An 18709-nucleotide genomic window follows, 5' to 3' on the forward strand; every position below is an offset into this window, starting at 1 on the left:
CTTTTTTGTTTTAACAAGAAAAGGCGGAAAGCTTGTCCTGGCATCTAGAATTCCTAAAGTCATAAAACACAAGATAAGCTCTCACAGACAGCTTGTGGAATGCGGGGGGCCTCACCATCCCTGGTTGTTTATTCTGGAAGACTTTTGACCTTCTGTAAACCAAGCAGAAATCTCTCCTGCAGGCTTAACTGTTATTCACCCCCCAGGAGATACTCATTTTAAGGCCTCCTGTGCTTTGAATACTTACCCATTAGTAGTTTTAAATCATTAACACAGCCTTGTTCAAAATTAAGAAATATGTTCAAGTGAGAGTGTTTACACATGCCATAAGATTAACTGTAATAAAGTCTAAAAAATAATCATTTTTCTTTAACACTCCCCAGTGTGTTACTGTACAGTTTTTCTCCCTTGGTTTGGCTCATTTCTTGAAATTGAGATGTCATTCTCAAAACATGGACAAATCCCAAAACTAATTTGCAGTTCCTCACAACAGAATGGCATTTATCATAACTTTCATCAAATTTCAAATGCTTTTGTATATGTCTCAATCATTTAGTACATCCTTGCAAATGGTTATGTACAAGTAAGAGTAATAAAGATAATTGTGCAAAGAACATTCTATGAGTTGCAAAAAAATGTGCAAAAAAACATACTAGGTCAGTTGAGGCAGACAAGATTAACATGACCAGGAAAGAGTGTTGACAGATACATTTATGATATAATATAGAGATATAGAAGTAAAAGAAATGAGACATAATTCAAGTCAGTATTTCCATAGTGTAATCAATAGTTCCATAGTGCAGTGATTGAAAGCTCAAGCCATTGTCTGAATTTTTCCAGAGTCCCTCTTGTCCCTCTTTTCAGTCTCTGACACTGTTGAATTGTTCATAAAATGTAATATTGTCAAAAGTGATTGGAATCTGTTGTGGGGCATCACATCAGCAACTGGGGAGTTCCGCGTATCTGTCTCCCAATACATATGGGTTCCCGCCATTTGGACCAAGCCCAACCTCAGGTACATGCCCAACATTTTCTGTATTTCCTTGATTGTGGCGTTCACAGATCTTCCATTACTTTGAACGCTGTACTCATTTGTATGGGTTGCCAGAGCTTGAATCATGTCTTCTGAGACAAACTTTTCAAAGTACTGCAGCGGTGTGTGGAGGACAGTTGCATCATCTGTGAGAGCTGGAGCAGAAAAATCAGTATGGGGACTGATGAAATCCTTTTTTTGCCAGCGATATCTGTCACGGGGCTTGATGTGTTAATTTGATTGGGGCTCATATGGGGATTGTTTGTCACCAACTGCATCACATCCTACATTCCTGGTCAACACATCACCATTGACGAACAACTTTTCCCGTGCAAGACTCGCTGCTGTTTCCTACAGTACATTGCAACTAAACCAGACAAGTTTGGTATCAAGTTTTGGGTGGCGTGTGACTTGAAAACCAAATACGTCTGCAAAATCCTCCCATATCTTGGCAAGGACCCCACTCGGCCTCGTGGGGAGAGAGTGTCTGAGAGTGTAGTTATGAGGTTGATGGAACCATTCTTGGACAAGGGCAGAAATGTTACCACAGACAATTTCTTTACATCACTGTCACTTGCAAAACGCCTATTCAGCCGGAACACAACCATCCTCGGCACAGTCAACAGGATTCGCCAAGAAATCCCACCGTCAACTCGACAGATGCACCGCAATGAATTTACCACCCAGGTATTTTCATCCACTGGTGCCACACTGAAGGTGTATGCGCCCAAGCGGAAGAAGACTGTGTATGTTCTCAGCAGCATGCACAGCACGATTGAGAGAGCAAAAACCACCAAAAAGAAGCCCAACACCATCACACTCTACAACACAACAAAGTGCGGCGTCGATGTCATGGACCAGATGGTGCGGGAATACACTGTCCGTGCAGCAACAAGGCGCTGGCCAGTAGCAGTGTTCTACAACATGATAGACATTGCAGCACTGAATGCCCTTGTGCTCTATCAATTATGCACCGGGAGAAAGGAAAGACGGGTGGATTTCCTGTTTGAACTGGCAAGAGAGTTGGCTCACTCCCACATGGGTATGAAAAAGGCCCAAATGGGGGACATGTCATCTATGAGTTCCAACCTTCAAGTGTATCTCAGTATCGAATACTGAGCCTGGCGAGGGGATCTGTCCCCTTAGGTAACATTTTTTGGATGTGCCATAATGAGACACAAATGTTGGCCATATTACCCCCTCAGTGGGAAGGCATCTGTGCACCAGTAATGCTGACAGGACAACTCAAGTTAATAGTAAATAACCTAATAAGTACAAATGTAACATCTAATGAGATACCCAACCGCGCTAAAAGAAGTACTTCCCCTAAACATGAGTGGAAGAAATCAGATGAGGTATATATTTCTTGGGAACAGATCCCATATGGAGTACCTGAAGAACAGATTGCCATAGGGAGTGATTGGATAGAAAGCGGAAGAGTGGCTGGTGCGGTACCAATTTGGGGAACTATTGTCAATGCGCAGTACATAGCTGGAAATAGTAGATGGGTGAATCTCCTATGGTATAATCAACAAAGATTTATAAACTTTACAATAAAGGGCCTGGATTTGGTAAAGGAACAATTGCATGCAACTTCACTAATGGTTCTACAACATAGGTTCGTGCTAGAATCCCGCATGGCTGGAGACCAAGGAATATGTGATTATATAGGGGAAGATTGTTGTACTTTAATCCCCATGCACACAGATGTAAATGGTAGCCTCACAGGAGTCCTACAGGAAATGAAACGAATGAGGGATGAACATGTGCTGCAGTCTAATTGGAACACTCAGCTGAAGGGATTCTGGGATTGGTTTCACAAGCTTGGAAGGGGAAAATATCTTAAGGCAGCAGGAATTATTTTAGGGGCAGTAATATTGATTATATTGATAGTTATGTGTGCATCATACCCCTTGTTCGGGGACTGGTCTCAAGACTTGTTGTAAGTGTAACTGGTCAGTTCCCAGTTGTAGAGATACAATTGGACCAAGAGATATAAAACATAACCATGATCACCTTCCACCCTCACCAGGTACATGCATTTCTTTAATAACAACAGTGTATATATGTAAATATTTTGTATTACAAGGACATATACTTACTCACGTAGAGATAGTAACTTGCATGCTGAATAATCCATAGATATAAGAGATATTATGCCTTCAGATGATGCCTAAATTTGCCATACTATGTCCCCACAGGTAGATTATTGAACATGGCAGAGGCTAGTTATGATGAATATGAAGAAAACCAAATGAATTTACGAGCTGCACTGGCGTCGTTAGGCCCGTCACTAGGGGTAGGATGCCCATATCTTCCTCCCAGGCACCTACTACCCAGCAAACACACACATTTGGGGCCCAAATGGGGCATAGCAGGGCTAATATTAGGGGCCCATTTGGGAACCCCAACTGGCACCCAACTAATTTTGTCCTCAGTTTCCATGGTGGCCCCAAGTGTGTTTGCCCAGTTGGGTTTATGATGGGCCTTGGATGGGCCCTACATTGTGCCTAGCCAGCGATCACATGTGGGAGCTAAATGGGTAAAACTGGGTTTAATATGTGGGGCCTGCTCGGGCTACCCACCTGGGACCCAGCTGTTTTTGTCCTCAGTTTCCATGGTGGCCCCAAGTGTGTTTGCCCAGTTGGGTTTATGATGGGCCTTGGATGGGCCCTACATTGTGCCTAGCCAGCGATCACATGTGGGAGCTAAATGGGTAAAACTGGGTTTAATATGTGGGGCCTGCTCGGGCTACCCACCTGGGACCCAGCTGTTTTTGTCCTCAGTTTCCATGGTGGCCCCAAGTGTGTTTGCCCAGTTGGGTTTGTGATGGGCATTGAATGGGCCCCAGCTTATATCCTGACAAACACAGGTGGGGTCCAGATGGGTGGAAGCAAGGCTGATATTTGGGGCCCACTTGGATTCCCCACATGGGACCCGGCTATTTTTATCCTTTTTAAAATTGACCTCCATTCCCCAAGGTGCCTATGATGGGATTTGGATGGATCTCATGTGAAAACCTACTTAATCCAAAAGGTGGATCGATAGTTTTTTTTTTTTTACACCATATGGGTACAAAATATCCTCCATTTCCTTAATTGTGGACCACAAACACAAATTCTTATGCCTTTTTAGAAAGGCTATCCATTCTTCAATATTTAACAAAGCCTAGAGTAAAAGTCCTAACTTGATAAAACTATTCTGATTTAAATAACTTGTACAACAAAGTCTGTTTGTTTTTTTTATTAAGAATGCTTAATATACAATTTTAAAACAGTAGGCTTCTTTTATGAAAAAACATATTTTGTTTAGAGAACATGTTGACAAAAAAGGTTACAGAAATGCACAAATATTCAAAATAAGTCGGTATGAGCTCTTTTGATAAAGAAACAGAAAACCACTCATCTTCCGATCTGTTGGTCCTGGAAAAACAAACAAATTAGTGCACTTTGTTTTGGGTGTTTTTTTTTTACAAATAGCATCAGATTTATTACTGGGTTAGACAATCAGCCTCTGAAAATTAACTGCTCTTGCTACTGGAATATAGTATTTCGAGCTCCAGTATACTCCACTTTCACATCAAATGTCTGCTTAAAGCTGCAGTTGGTAACTTTTTAAAAACTAGTTTGTTACATTTTAAAAACTCACCATCCGTGGCAGAATAGCATAAGAAGGATCTGTCAAAATTTAAAAACTCATTTGCCTTGATTTTGGCAGCACCATTTATAACTAAATCAAAATCTTAACAGTGAATCGATGTGATCAGTATCAGGGATCAGCAGCATAAAACCTACAGTCGTGCTCAAGATTACAAACAGCCTCCAATTAAAGAAAATGCTAAATTCAAAGTAGCAATTATAACAGAAAATTGAAAAAAGCAATAATAAATACAACTTTACAAAATCATAATGTAGTGAAATAAAATGTTGCTTTTAAATTGCGGTTGGAAATAATGGTTAAAAAAAAAAAATCAAAGAAGTAAAACTGTGTCAGACACATTAGAGCACCTTTCCTGTGAAATGTAGACTGAAACGCCTCTTAACAGGTATAAAAGTCCTTTTATACCTTACAGAAAAAAACTGAGAGCAGTGATTGTCTTAAAGGGTTGCTCAACAAAATGTTTGTTTCAGAGCCCTATCATGCTTGTTCACTTGTCAGATTTTTAATGTTTGTTTAACATTTCTTTTGAAACACAATTCAAATTCAGTGTCATGATTTTCATAGAACTTTTATTTATTACTTTGGTCGATTTTAACTTATTTTACAGACAGATTTTTTTTCCCTCTTCTTTATTTAGAGGTTATCAATACTCTCGAGTACCACTGTAATCAGAGTATCCCTGACATCCTAAACGGAATTCTTTCAAGACTTAAAGTATCCATGGCAATGGACATTTCTACAACAGGATCAATCAATGAAGCCCTCCAACATAATAATGAAAGAGAAAATATTGTACCTAACACCATCTGAATTGAAGGGGGGAAAAAATTATGCAGCTCAAAACAACTACAGGTAAAAGCCAGTAAATTAGAATATCTTGAAAAACTTGATTTATTTCAGTAATTGCATTCAAAAGGTGTAACTTGTACATTATATTTATTCATTGCACACAGACTGATGCATTCAAATGTTTATTTCATTTAATTTTGATGATTTGAAGTGGCAACAAATAAAAATCCAAAATTTGTGTGTCACAAAATTAGAATATTGTGTAAGGGTTAAATTTTGAAGACACTTGGTGCCACAAACTAATCAGCTGATTAACTCAAAACACCTGCAAAGGGCTTTAAATGGTCTCTCAGTCCAGTTCTGAAGCCGACACAAACATGGGGAAGATTTCAGATTTGACAGCTGTCCAAAAGGCGACAATCAACACATTGCACAAGGAGGGAAAGACACAAAAGGTTGTTGCTGAAGAGGCTGGCTGTTCTCAGAGCTCTGTGTTCAAACACATTAATAGAGAGGCAAAGGGAAGGAAAAACTTTGGTCAGAAAAAGTGTACAAGCGATAGGGATCACCGTGCCCTAGTCAAGATTGTGAAAAAAAACCCATTCAAAAATGTGGGGGAGATTCACAAGGAGTGGACAGCTGCTGGAGTCAGTGCTTCAAGATCCACCACCAAGAGACGCTTGAAAGACATGGGTTTCAACTGCCGCATACCTCGTGTCAAGCCACTGTTGACCAAGGAACAGTGTGAAAAGAGTCTCACCTGCGCTAAGGAAAAAAAGAGCTGGACTGCTGCTGAGTGGTCCAGAGTCATGTTTTCTGACGAAAGCAAATTTAGCATTTCCTTTGGAAATCGAGGTCCCAGAGTCTGGAGGAAGACAGGAGAGGTACAGGATCCATGTTGCCTGAAGTCTAGTGTAAAGTTTCCACCATCAGTGATGGTTTGGGGTGCCATGTCATCTGCTGGTGTCGGTCCACTCTGTTTCCTGAGATCCAGGGTCAACGCAGCCGTCTACCAGCAAGTTTTAGAGCACTTCATGCTTCCTGCTGCTGACCTGCTCTATGGAGATTTCAGGTTCCAACAGGACTTGGCGCCTGCACACAGCGCAAAATCTACCCGTGCCTGGTTTACGGACCATGGTATTCCTGTTCTAAATTGGCCAGCCAACTCCCCTGACCTTAGCCCCATAGAAAATCTGTGGGGTATTGTGAAAAGGAAGATGCAGAATGCCAGACCCAAAAACGCAGAAGAATTGAAGGCCACTATCAGAGCAACCTGGGCTCTCATAACACCTGAGCAGTGCCAGAACTCATCGACTCCATGCCACGCCGCATTAATGCAGTAATTGAGGCAAAAGGAGCTCCAACCAAGTATTGAGTATTGTACATGCTCATATTTTTCATTTTCATACTTTTCAGTTGGCCAACATTTCTAAAAATCCCTTTTTTGTATTAGCCTTAAAGCTACAGTGTGTAATAATTACAGGGATATACAGTCAGAAATGTAATATATTATACATAACTATGTTATTTATCATCATCTACGAGCTCAGCCTCTTAACCTTAACATTTGCGTTGCCTTAGAATTCGTTATTTATAATTACATAGGAGCGGGTCTCGCAGCCATGGAGGCAGACATCTTTGCGCTACGGCAGCGCAGAGCCAACAAACTAACACGGAATTTTGGATTTTCATTTGTTGCCACTTCAAATCATCAAAATTAAATGAAATAAACATTTGAATGCATCAGTCTGTGTGCAATGAATAAATATAACGTACAAGTTACACCTTTTGAATGCAATTACTGAAATAAATCAAGTTTTTCAAAATATTCTAATTTACTGGCTTTTACCTGTATATTGCTCCTTGCAGAATCAATCTATCTATATCAAATGAAAGATCAATTTCTGTGGAAATCAGCACAGTGAGGACCATGTTACATTTCTTTAGTGTTTAAAATAATTCAACCTGCACTGTAAAGTAAGAAGTACACCCGTAGGCATACAAGTTTTAAAGACCTCTATATATGCAATGATGCAGCAGTTGTGATCTTTCTCAGTGATCCATACAAAGTTTTCACTACCAGCTTGGTTCCTACCAACAGCCATTATCCTCCAGAACTTTTGTTGAATCAGAAGAGGAAACACACACAACCAAAAGACCTACCATAACAACCATAACAATTGACTTCAACTGAATAATAAAGTATTAATTTCATCTCCAATTTGTACCGTCTATCTAAACCAGTGGTTTTTAAACTTTTTCTGCAGGTCCCCCTTTTCCATGGTAATTATAATGTTAAGCCCCCCCCTCCCCACCACCGGTATCACATGAAAAAATGCACAGAATCTGGCCAGGCACAATACCTTTTGTTCTGTGATAATTTGTTAATTAGTAGTTTAAAAAATGTAACAATTTTTTTGTTAGAAGAGCAAAAAAATTGCAGAACCACTGCTCTCAACCTAATCATCAAGTTATACCTGTCATGCATTATGTGACTTAGCCCTTGCCATTCGGTTTCCTCCTCTATCCCTTGCACCAATAAGCCACTTGGATGCTGCCTTTTCTGCCTCTTTTCTTGTGATCTGGCTGGTGAGAGCATTTCTTTTCAAACTGCCTGAAAAGAACAAAGAACAGGAGACTATATTCTACACTACAAAAAGTAAACTAAACATAAGTAAATAACTTATTAAAAATAAGTAGAACATGAATTTAATATTCTTGAAATAAGAGTATTTTGCCTTAATTTGGTAAATAAGATTATCTGTTAATGGAATGAGCATTTTTAAAATAAGATAATTATATATTACTATAAGATAACAGCTGCTCTAAGGAGTCCTTTGCAATATGAATATTCTGCACACTAATATTGTGATGCATTTCTATTTTATATTGTTGTTTTAATGTTTATTATGTTTTCAATGTCTGTGTACAGTGACCTTGTGTGTTTTGATAAGACGCTTTTAAATAAAATGCATTATTTTATTATATGTTATGCAGCCCTACTCTGTACATATTAGAAAGTTTTTATTCTCAACAAAGCCTGGTGTAAATAAAAGCATGTCATTCAAAGATTGTTAACTTCTGCTCATCTAATGTAAACAGTGTAATTTGAGTACTTCTTTTAATCTAGAAATACTTAAAAAATTAAGCATTTTTCTGCATGTAAACTTTAGCTAATGATGAAATTGTTTGGAATTACAACTACAGTTTGAGTGAGAATCTATCTTTTGAACATCAAGATTTTGTGAAATACAATTCATAAGCTTACCATATAGCACTTCAAAAAGCTTAAGGCCTCTAAATTCCCGCTTTCCATGGCGCCCAATAAAGTTATATTCCCTAGAAAGGGGATTATCCATTATGAAAGCCATCATTCTGGTAGCTTCATCAACTGTACTTCCTCCAATCTCTGCCACAACAGCAACCTTAGGACAAAAGATAAAATAAATTTTACTAATCGTACTTACAGTCAGCTAAAATTACAAAACTTCATCTACACAGTCATGACAATATTGAAATTATCTCAATTAGAGTGTTGAGTGTCAAGTCTAAAAGTCTGATGCAATGAGTTAAGTGATAATGAACCAAAAAAAAAAAAAAAAGGATTGGTTTTGGCATTGCATTAATGACTAGGTAGCATTTACAGAAAAAAAAAAAAAATCAACTTTTGTACATCTCTATCCACTCCTTCATTCCACTGAAAATGTTTGAATAAACAGCAACTCTCCTTGATTATACACAGGTGGTCGTAAAATTAAAAAAATTTAGGCACATAAAATTAAAAAAATGTAGGCACAGAATAATTCATATTTACCACTTCTTTCAGGAAGACAGGATCTAATAACTTTTGCTCCAGTGCTTCCACATCTTGGACTGTCTGGAGGGGAAACGGAGCACCCTCGGGTAACACAGCAGCAACTGGTCCATCGCGTTGTTTCAGCAGAGACTGTAGCATTCGACTATGAACCCTCTGAGTGTCTTTGATGTCCTCCAAAAGGGTTAGAACATGTACAAACATGTTGGCATTTGTGTCCTGTACAAGTCGTTGTGGATTTGGTTGTGTAACCACAGGGGAAGGCCTTGTGGGTGTTGGTGGCTGAACAAATGGATGGGTGACATTCGGGTGGGGAGTTATCCTTGAAGATCTCTCCTCTGCTGATGACAGTGTTGAGGTTTCTTGTTGTTCTGCAGGATCGTCCCACTCATCTGAGCTGGACAGAACCACTGGCCTTTAAATAAATGAGAAAATTATTTAAAAACCATGAGATTTTGAACTGCTTATAGGTATAAAGATAAAGTAGCTGTGACAGACACTGTGGATGAGATAGCTAGTTTGAAACAAAACCGGCAAAGCAACACTACATTGGGCTACATCTGGTTTGTAGAAATTATATTTCCATTTTTTTACTAGAGCTACAACAGCAAAAAACTTCAATCTGATGTTAGTGTTTTGTTTTTTTATAATATTGTTAATACACTGTTTCTTTTAGGTGCTTTTAAAAAGGAAATAATTACCTAATCTTTCGCTTTCCTTTTCCCAATCTCCCTCCAGAATCTGACTCGGTCTGCAGATCAGATGTTGTCTCAGACCTCCGCAGTTTTACTCTGGCACTTTCATAGCTCTCTGTAAAACAATAACATACAATACAAAACAGAATGTTGTTGATAATTACAGCAACATTTCTTCTTCTACCTTTAATGAAAAAATATTTGAAGATAATGAGGCTTCTCACCAGCTTTCCCCAAGATGCGAACTCTGTACTGTGGCCAGTCTGTATTTGGAGAGATTTCATCCCTTACCACCTTGTTGATATTTACTCTCCCTGGTGGCCAGAAACAAGAGTCTTCTGCTGGTCCTGTAAACCACTTGCAAGGAACAATGGATACACCCCCACCATCCAGAAAATCAACAACAGCAAATGGCAGCATGCTGGAGGGAAAGAAAAAGAAACATCTAGAACAGCAGTGGCAAAACTACAAATCCAGACTTCAGTGGCAACAGCACCATTTTTTGTTTCAACTTATCAACTGATACAACATGCATGTTTTTAGACAAATTTGCAACAAAGTAAATGCCAAGGCATGTTGAGTCCAATGGGTAGGTGAAAAAAGCATTACAGTTTTCAAAGACCTGACAGAGTGCTTTGACAGCTTGACCATCCTGTAAAATGTTTGTCACAATAACAATTCTTCCTTCTATATTGAAACAGTTATCACCCTTGGAACAACACACCAATATCTGTCCATCAGTGTATTTCCTGAACTGCTTACAGGTTCCAAGATCACTTGTTATTGGTCCAGAGTTATGGGGCTGTTTAGGAGGAGAGGAAACAGAAATATTTTTTCTTTTTTTTGAAAGTCTGTCTTTCATACAGGTGCTGGTCATAAAATTAGAATATCATGAAAAAGTAGATTGATTTCAGTAATTCCATTTAAAAAGTGAAACTTGTATATTATATTCATACATTACATACAAACTCATATATTTCAGATGTTTATTTGGTTTAATTTTGATGATTACAAATGACAACAAATGAAAATCTCAAATTCATCATATCAGAAAATTAGAATATTACTGAAGACCAATAAAAACAAAGGATTTATAGAAATGTTGGCCAACTGAAAAGTATGAACATGAAAAGTATGAGCATGTACAGCACTCAGTATTTAGTTGGGCCTCCTTTGGCCTGTATTACTGCAGCAATGCGGCGTGGCATGGAGTCGATCAGTCTGTGGCACTGCTCAGGTGTTATGATAGCCCAGGTTGCTCTAATAGTGGCTTTTAGCTCTTCTGAATTGTTGGGTCTGGTGTATTGCATCTTCTTCTTCACAATACCCCATAGATTTTCTATGGGGTTAAGGTCAGGAGAGTTTGCTGGCCAATTAAGAACAGGGATACCATGGTCCTTCAACCAGGTACTGGTAGCTTTGGCACTGTGTGCAGGTGCCAAGTCCTGTTGGAAAATGAAATCTGCATCTCCAAAAAGTTGGTCAGCTGCAGGAAGCATGAAGTGCTCTAAAACTTCCTGGTATGTGGCTGCGTTGACCCTGGACCTCAGAAAACACAATGGACCAACACCAGCAGATGACATGGCACCCCAAACCATCACTGACTGTGGAAACTTTACACTGGACTTCAAGCAACGTGGATGAAGTGCCTCTCTTCTTTTCCTCCAGACTCTGGGACCTTGATTTCCAAAGGAAATGCAAAATTTACTTTCATCAGAGAACATGACTTTGGACCACTCACCAGCAGTCCAGTCCTGTTTCTCTTTAGCCCAGGCAAGACGCTTCTGACGCTGTCTGTGGTTCAAGAGTGGCTTGACACAAGGAATGCGACAGCAGAAACCCATGTCTTTCATACGTCTGTGTGTGGTGGTTCTTGAAGCACTCACTCCAGCTGCAGTCCACTCTTTGTGAATCTCCCCCACATTTTTGAATGGGTTTTGTTTCACAATCCTCTCCAGGGTGCGGTTATCTCTCTTGCTTGTACACTTTTTTCGACCACATCTTTTCCTTCCCTTCGCCTCTCTATTAATGTGCTTGGACACTGAGCTCTGTGAACAGCCAGCCTCTTTAGCGATGACCTTTTGTGTCTTGCCCTCCTTGTGCAAGGTGTCGATGGTCGTCTTTTGGACAACTGTCAAGTCAGCAGTCTTCCCCATGATTGTGTAGCCTATAGAACTAGACTGAAAGACCATTTAAAGGCTTTTGCAGGTGGTTTGAGTTAATTAGCTGATTAGAGTGTGGCACCAGGGGCCATCAATTTTGAACCTTTTCACAATATTCTAATTTTCTGATATGATGAATTTGAGATTTTCATTTGTTGTCATTTGTAATCATCAAAATTAAACAAAATAAACATCTGAAATATATGAGTTTGTATGTAATGTATGAATATAATATACAAGTTTCACTTTTTAAATGGAATTACTGAAATCAATCTACTTTTTCATGATATTCTAATTTTATGACCAGCACCTGTACTTTCATCCTTTTGAATTTAGTCACAGACTTAGAAAACTAAAAGTTGTATTTGAAGTTTAAAAAGTTTGATTTCAATTTATCCACTTCAGGTGTAAATTAAATTTTCAGAAAGTGTAAGTCTGCAAAGGTTAATTACTGTTACAGTTAAAAACCAAAGGATTCAAACCTATGGCAGAGTTATATTTAAACTTTAGTCAAATTACTTCCATTCAGTAACAAAGTTGGGTTTTGGAAAGAACATTAAATGTGAAATAGTGAATGTATGATTTGTTATGTAAAATATCAATCTGCTAGAAAAATTCATCCATTGAGGCTTCTGGACATAGAAAGGAAGTGGGGACTGGCACCAGAATTACATTGCTCTTATTAAATTAAAGATGCTGCATTTATATATTCAGTATATTCATTTGTATGTAATGTATGAATATAATATACAAGTTTCACTTTTTAAATGGAATTACTGAAATCAATCTACTTTTTCATGATATTCTAATTTTATGACCAGCACCTGTAGATGCGTTTGACAATTTGTTCCACTGGTTTCTGAGGTTTCCGCACAATTTTTTTCAGTTTTCCCAGGAAGGATTCAAATGGGAAGCAGGAAATGCTGTCCAAGGGGCCAAACTTTCGTGCATCTTGAGAAAGGTGTATTAAAGAATGTACATTATAGCCAACAAATTCAAGACCATAAATTAAACCAAAGTCTTTCACAAACAGCTTCAAAATATCCTCTACATAATCACAGTTATTAATACACAGATTCGGACTTAGAATTATTCTTATAGATACAGATAAAAGCATAAAGTGTCTATACATTTGGCTTGGTATTTTATTAAATAGAACAACTGGACCTGTGTAAAGTAGAAATTGCCTCAGTTCAGTTGCTTTCCACATGCTAATTTCAAGGAGAGACCTTGGTTTCCGTGCAAAACTTTTAGGCAAGTATTGCCTGACAGAAATCCTAAATGCTGATATCATTGTAAGAATTTGCATAGACTGTCTGCAGTTTCTTGGACCCTTTAGCCAAAGATAGATGAGCTTGCGCATTACCCCCAGACACACAAGGTGCATGTAGTCCAGCACAAAACTTCACGCCTATCTCATTCAAAGGTGACACGCCAACCTGGTGTTCTTTGTAGGCCATAGCACGAAAGGCCTCATCAGTCCTTGGCTTAGCAGAAACTTCAGGAAAACATAGTCTTCGATTCATATATACACCTTTTTGAGTGCAACGCTCACATGCATAATAGCCAGTGTGTCCCTTAACAGATTTAAGAAAAGCACGAGCTGGAGCATCACAAATGAATGCATCTGGAGCAGCAACAGTGAAATGAACACCATTATACCAAGGGCGTAGGTTTGATTTCAACTTTGGTAGTGACACTATTCTTCAGTTTCATTGGTCCTTTGCAAAAATATGCATGCTCTTTTTTATGCTTAATGTGAGCTTCAGGGCTCATTTTGTTTAAAGAGAACAGCAGCATTTCTTGCTACATTAATACAAATATTATAAACACTACATGCACTAGATGCTGTTTATCAATATTTAAAGCATAACTGGCTCTGATGAATGTGGAATTAGGACTTTTTCCACTTTGAAAAGGATTGAATTTAAATTTATCTGCGACTAAGACAGTGTCTGTTTAACCAAATATAGTCTATAATATGTGGATTTATCCTGTTTTCTTTTGATGATATAGAATTGTGCAGAGGTAAAACCCACTCTTATTTTTTTTTATCTAATATGCTCTCTCTGGATCATGCAAAATAATACATTTAAGGGACAGCATATAAATGTATTGTATTTACATGTGCACTGGAACTAGAAGAGGAACTGACACTGAGCATTTAAAATATTAATATTAGAATTTGTACATCTGGGCTGTAGTTACTCTGTGTAGCTAATTTCATGTATTTTATCTATGGCTGAAACAATTAATCATATTAACAAATTATTTAAATAATCGTGAACTATGTACAGTAATTGATTAATCGTAAACTGGAGTATAGGGCCACTAAAATGTGCCTTTAGCCGACAGAGCGACCCTTAGAGCAGGAATTATACCAAGATTGTAAAATATATGTAAACATTTTGCATTTAAGATGTAAAAAAAATAGTTTTTGTCTGTCAATATTCTCCATCCAGAACTCCTCCAAAGGAAACGTTAAAACTTTTCTGTTTCACCTGGTTTAATTTCATAAAAGATCTTCTTTAAGGAGCCTTTGGCTGATCTGATTAAAAGATAAAATAAAAGAAATCCTAACGTTGTTAACTTACATTTTTCAAGTTCCACAAATCAAAAAACTCTCTCCTGCTTCTTTACAGAATTCCAATTAGAAGCTTTCGCCAGTTTTAGCGTAGATAATATATTTTTTAATTCGGACTAGTTTCGTAGCCCAATATTAATTTATTTTAGAGTCTTTTTTTTCGCGCTCCAAGCACCCGCGCACGCACATACAGACTAGAAAACACGCAATCAGAAAGAGAGAAGGCGGAACTTAAGGCAGAATAATCAGAGTTAAACCGCACAGCACAGTTGATGCGCTGCTATGTGAAAGGGACAGGAAAGAGCAGGCAGCTGCAGCTACCAGGCAGAGAAGCTGCGAGAGGAAAAGAAGCGGCTGCTGTATAGTAAATTATAAACATGTTTTTCACATCCAATTATTGGTAGGGACAAATAGGTCCTTCCAAAATTTTGGTAGGGACATGTCCCTATGGTCCCTATGCAAACCTACGCCCATGCATTATACTGAACCCCCACTTGCATAATTGCATGTAGATCTTGTATAAACTCCTTCAAGTACTCATGAACATTAGAGGGTTTAGTCATACCAGAGTAAAGGCCAATCACAAAAACATCAGAATTTGGAATCTCCTTGATTCTACCAAGAATAGGCCACAGACTTACATTGTTGCTGCGGAATAAAGGTAGACCATCCACATTTATTCTAAGTGTTATAGTATCCGTTAGTTCTTTTAGATCAAAATCTAAATTTTCCAGTGCTGCAACAATTGAATTCTTCACTCCAAAATGGTAGTATGATCCCCCAGCCACATTTATCACATTACATTTCCGTGTAGTTGACATCAATGTTCGAGCATCTAATGGTACATTAAGACCTTTTTGCCTAAGAATTTTAAGAAGGGCAGACAAAGCATTATGTGAGACATTGTGTTCTGCAGCCCACTCAGCAAGTTCTTTTGTATCATCTGGTGTGTCTGAAAAAGCATCTGAATCTGTACTATCATCCAGATCAAACTCATTAAAATGACACCCCTCAGTTTCAAGGTCTTCTGGAAATATTTCAGAATCCAAAGCATCATAAAAAATATCTGTAGATTGTTCATTCTGTGGACTGACTCCAGTATCTTCGCTATCATGATGTATATCCTGAAGCGGTTCATTCACAAAATAATCAAAGTCTAGATCATGCTCTGCCTCATTCTGCTGGGAAGCAAGCCAAAAATGTTCAGCAACTTTTGCAGCTATTTTTCTTCTCTTTGTCCTCTCAGACTGCTCCGTTTATTTTATGGAAAACAAATGGTGTGGAATTAGAAAGGGGTAAAATGCAAAAATGTTTTGGTCACTTTGGTAACAACCTCCATAAGTTACACTATCACAAAGTCTTTAATCATGAACACTATCAACATACATTTACATGTAATCATATTTTCTTTGTCCAAATGTATAGCATTACTTGTGTTTTAGACATAAAGAAACAACCAGCTTCTGGTGGGGGGGGGGGGTTATTGCTGTTGTTGGTCCTTTAGCTTTAAAAAAAAAAAACTCAGATGCCAACTTGGGCACAGATCATTTATAAAATGAAATAAATAAAAAAAAGCTGTCCAGTGCATCAATTAATTTTTCTTCCTCCAGCTCAGGGTTTCTTTTCATTTTTTTTTTCTACAGATTTTCTTTGTCATTTCATTAGCTGATCTAAACCCCCGCATCCTGTCTTTAAGTCAAACAGGCTTGGAACTTTCAACAACACCATCTCACAAGCAAATTACCACTGCTTTCCAGGTAAAGTCCACATTGCTATTGAAAAGAAATATACAGAAAATTCTTTGTCCCATTCGGTTCTTTATAACAACCTATTCATTTCTAACATATGGGTATAAAATTATAAGCAAAGGTGATAAAATGCACATTAAATATTAAACAGTCTGGACTACATTCTGCTCTACTGGATAAATTATACAGCCTGATATGCATTTTCTATGGTACAGCCACCTCCTTAGTCCTTAATTTTTTTTAAATTAACTTAGAACACTGTATTCCTCAAAAATATCAGCATTTCAAACTGGAATACATAGACAGATCTTAGAAACAATTTTAATCTGTTAAATGTATTTAAAAAATAAATAAATAAATATATATATATATATATTTTTTTTTTTTCTGGGAATGCAATTTTAATCTGTTTAATGTATTTATTTAAAAATATATATATATATATATATATGTTTTATGGGAATGCATTTTGTTTATTTACTGTTTATCTCTTGCATCATTTATATCTATGTTGAATACCAAATCAATCGTTCAACAGATTTAAAATAACCCTACTAAATCCATCTCTAGAGGTTTTTGGACAGACGGCTTAATAGGTATTTCTGTTCTTACATTTAACATTTCTCTAAGACCATTAAACAGCCCACAATGTGCCACTGAAAAACACTCTGATCTATCATTTCCTTAGTACTCATACCCATCTAGCCGTTCAGTGAATTTACCTCTTCACTACTAACGCTGTTGTAGTATATCTGATCCAGCAGGTGCGCGATACTTTGTTTGTAGGCAACATTCACAGCAGCGCATGAACTGGCCCGATCAGCTCCCGCCATTTTGCTAGATTTAATAATCCCTGCCACCTGCGCGACTCGACCCCATCCATAAACGGAAACGAGGGATGGATTTTTTTTTTTCCTTTTATTGTTGCTAGGCTTAATGGTGATGTGTTTGAGTGCAACGGATAGACATTTATGGATGAAAATAAGGAACAGATTGAAGAAGATGCCAAATAAAAAGAGACTCCATGATTATATTTTTCAAGGGGAAAATCACAATTTTCTAGGAGGTAACCAGCACAGACTTTAATGCTCAGACATGAAAAAGCTTTTATGGATAAGCCTTGACCTAACAAATTCGTGCATGTTCTAATCCTCCCCTTTTTTAATAGGTAAAAAAAAAAAAAAATACCTTTCTTTACAACCTTAGCACATTTCAATAATTTCTGATATACATAGATTCAAGAGAAATAAAAAAAAACTTACCTTTACAGCAGAAAACTTGTTCTTTTATTCCACTTTGTCCAGGAAAAATACCAGCTCTAACATTCACTCCGTCCAAAGGCGCGAAAAGAATCTTCCAGAGGGGAGGGGGTTGAAAACAACTCGCGATATTTCCAGAAATATCGCGCGCGTCAAAAAAAATACCTCTAGATATAAAATATCTTTAACTCAGTTTTGAATTATTTTTTTTTCCTAGAAGCATCTTACAATTTACAATATGTTTTTTATGTGGATCACTATTATATTCTATACTTTTATTAATCAAATATTAATTTAAGCATAGCTGTTTTAATATCTTAAATTATGGCGCCCCTGCATAATTTATTAGACATTATTCCATGAATTATTTTCAAATTAAAACATTTTTAAAAATTATATTTAAGTCAGCTATACCAACACTTATTTGCCAGTTGTTACCCATCTGGTGCCCATAGAGTATTGCCCATCTGGGCTGGCTCATATCGGTCCTACATTGATCACCCAAGTGGGTCCCACTTTGGATGCCCATTTACAGCCCATGCCCACTTGGATCCCCCATTGACCAAGTAAATCCCATGTGGGGCCCACACACATGTGTTTGCTGGGTAGATCCTGCAGAGGGGCCAAGCAGTGCACCTTCGGGTTGGAGCAAACCTATGATGACACCCAGCAGGCAGCCTGAGGATCAACCGATGATGACACCCAAAAGGCGGCCTGATGATCAACCACCATCACCTACTGGGAAGCCACTGTCCATCTCGTCATCACCGGGGATCCCTCTTTGTTTTTGTATATTCTGTTTTCTGCATTCTATCAGTTTAACATTTACACATTCTCCACCACATCTTATATTACTCACTTCTACTATATGGTGTGTGTTTAATCTCACGTTTGGTTTGGTGTGCACAATATATATATTTATAAACTTTTGTCACTTGTGTGAGCTCACATTTAAGGTGTTTTAG

General features: G+C 37.9%; 1 long non-coding RNA gene across 1 annotated transcript; it reads right to left on the reverse strand.

Annotated features, from left to right (window-relative positions):
- Window positions 1-10013: 10013 nt before the first annotated feature.
- LOC119790702 lies at window positions 10014-17893 on the reverse strand. The gene is made up of 3 exons (XR_005281752.1): window positions 17748-17893; window positions 10216-10412; window positions 10014-10106 (listed from the first exon to the last, which is right to left on the reverse strand). It is a non-coding gene; the product is annotated as an uncharacterized LOC119790702 (long non-coding RNA).
- Between the last annotated feature and the right edge of the window lie 816 nt (window positions 17894-18709).

The sequence above is a fragment of the Cyprinodon tularosa genome, unplaced genomic scaffold (genome assembly GCF_016077235.1).
Source record: "Cyprinodon tularosa strain WSP-4 unplaced genomic scaffold, ASM1607723v1 ctg37, whole genome shotgun sequence".
In the NCBI taxonomy this organism is placed as follows: Eukaryota; Metazoa; Chordata; class Actinopteri; order Cyprinodontiformes; family Cyprinodontidae; genus Cyprinodon; species Cyprinodon tularosa.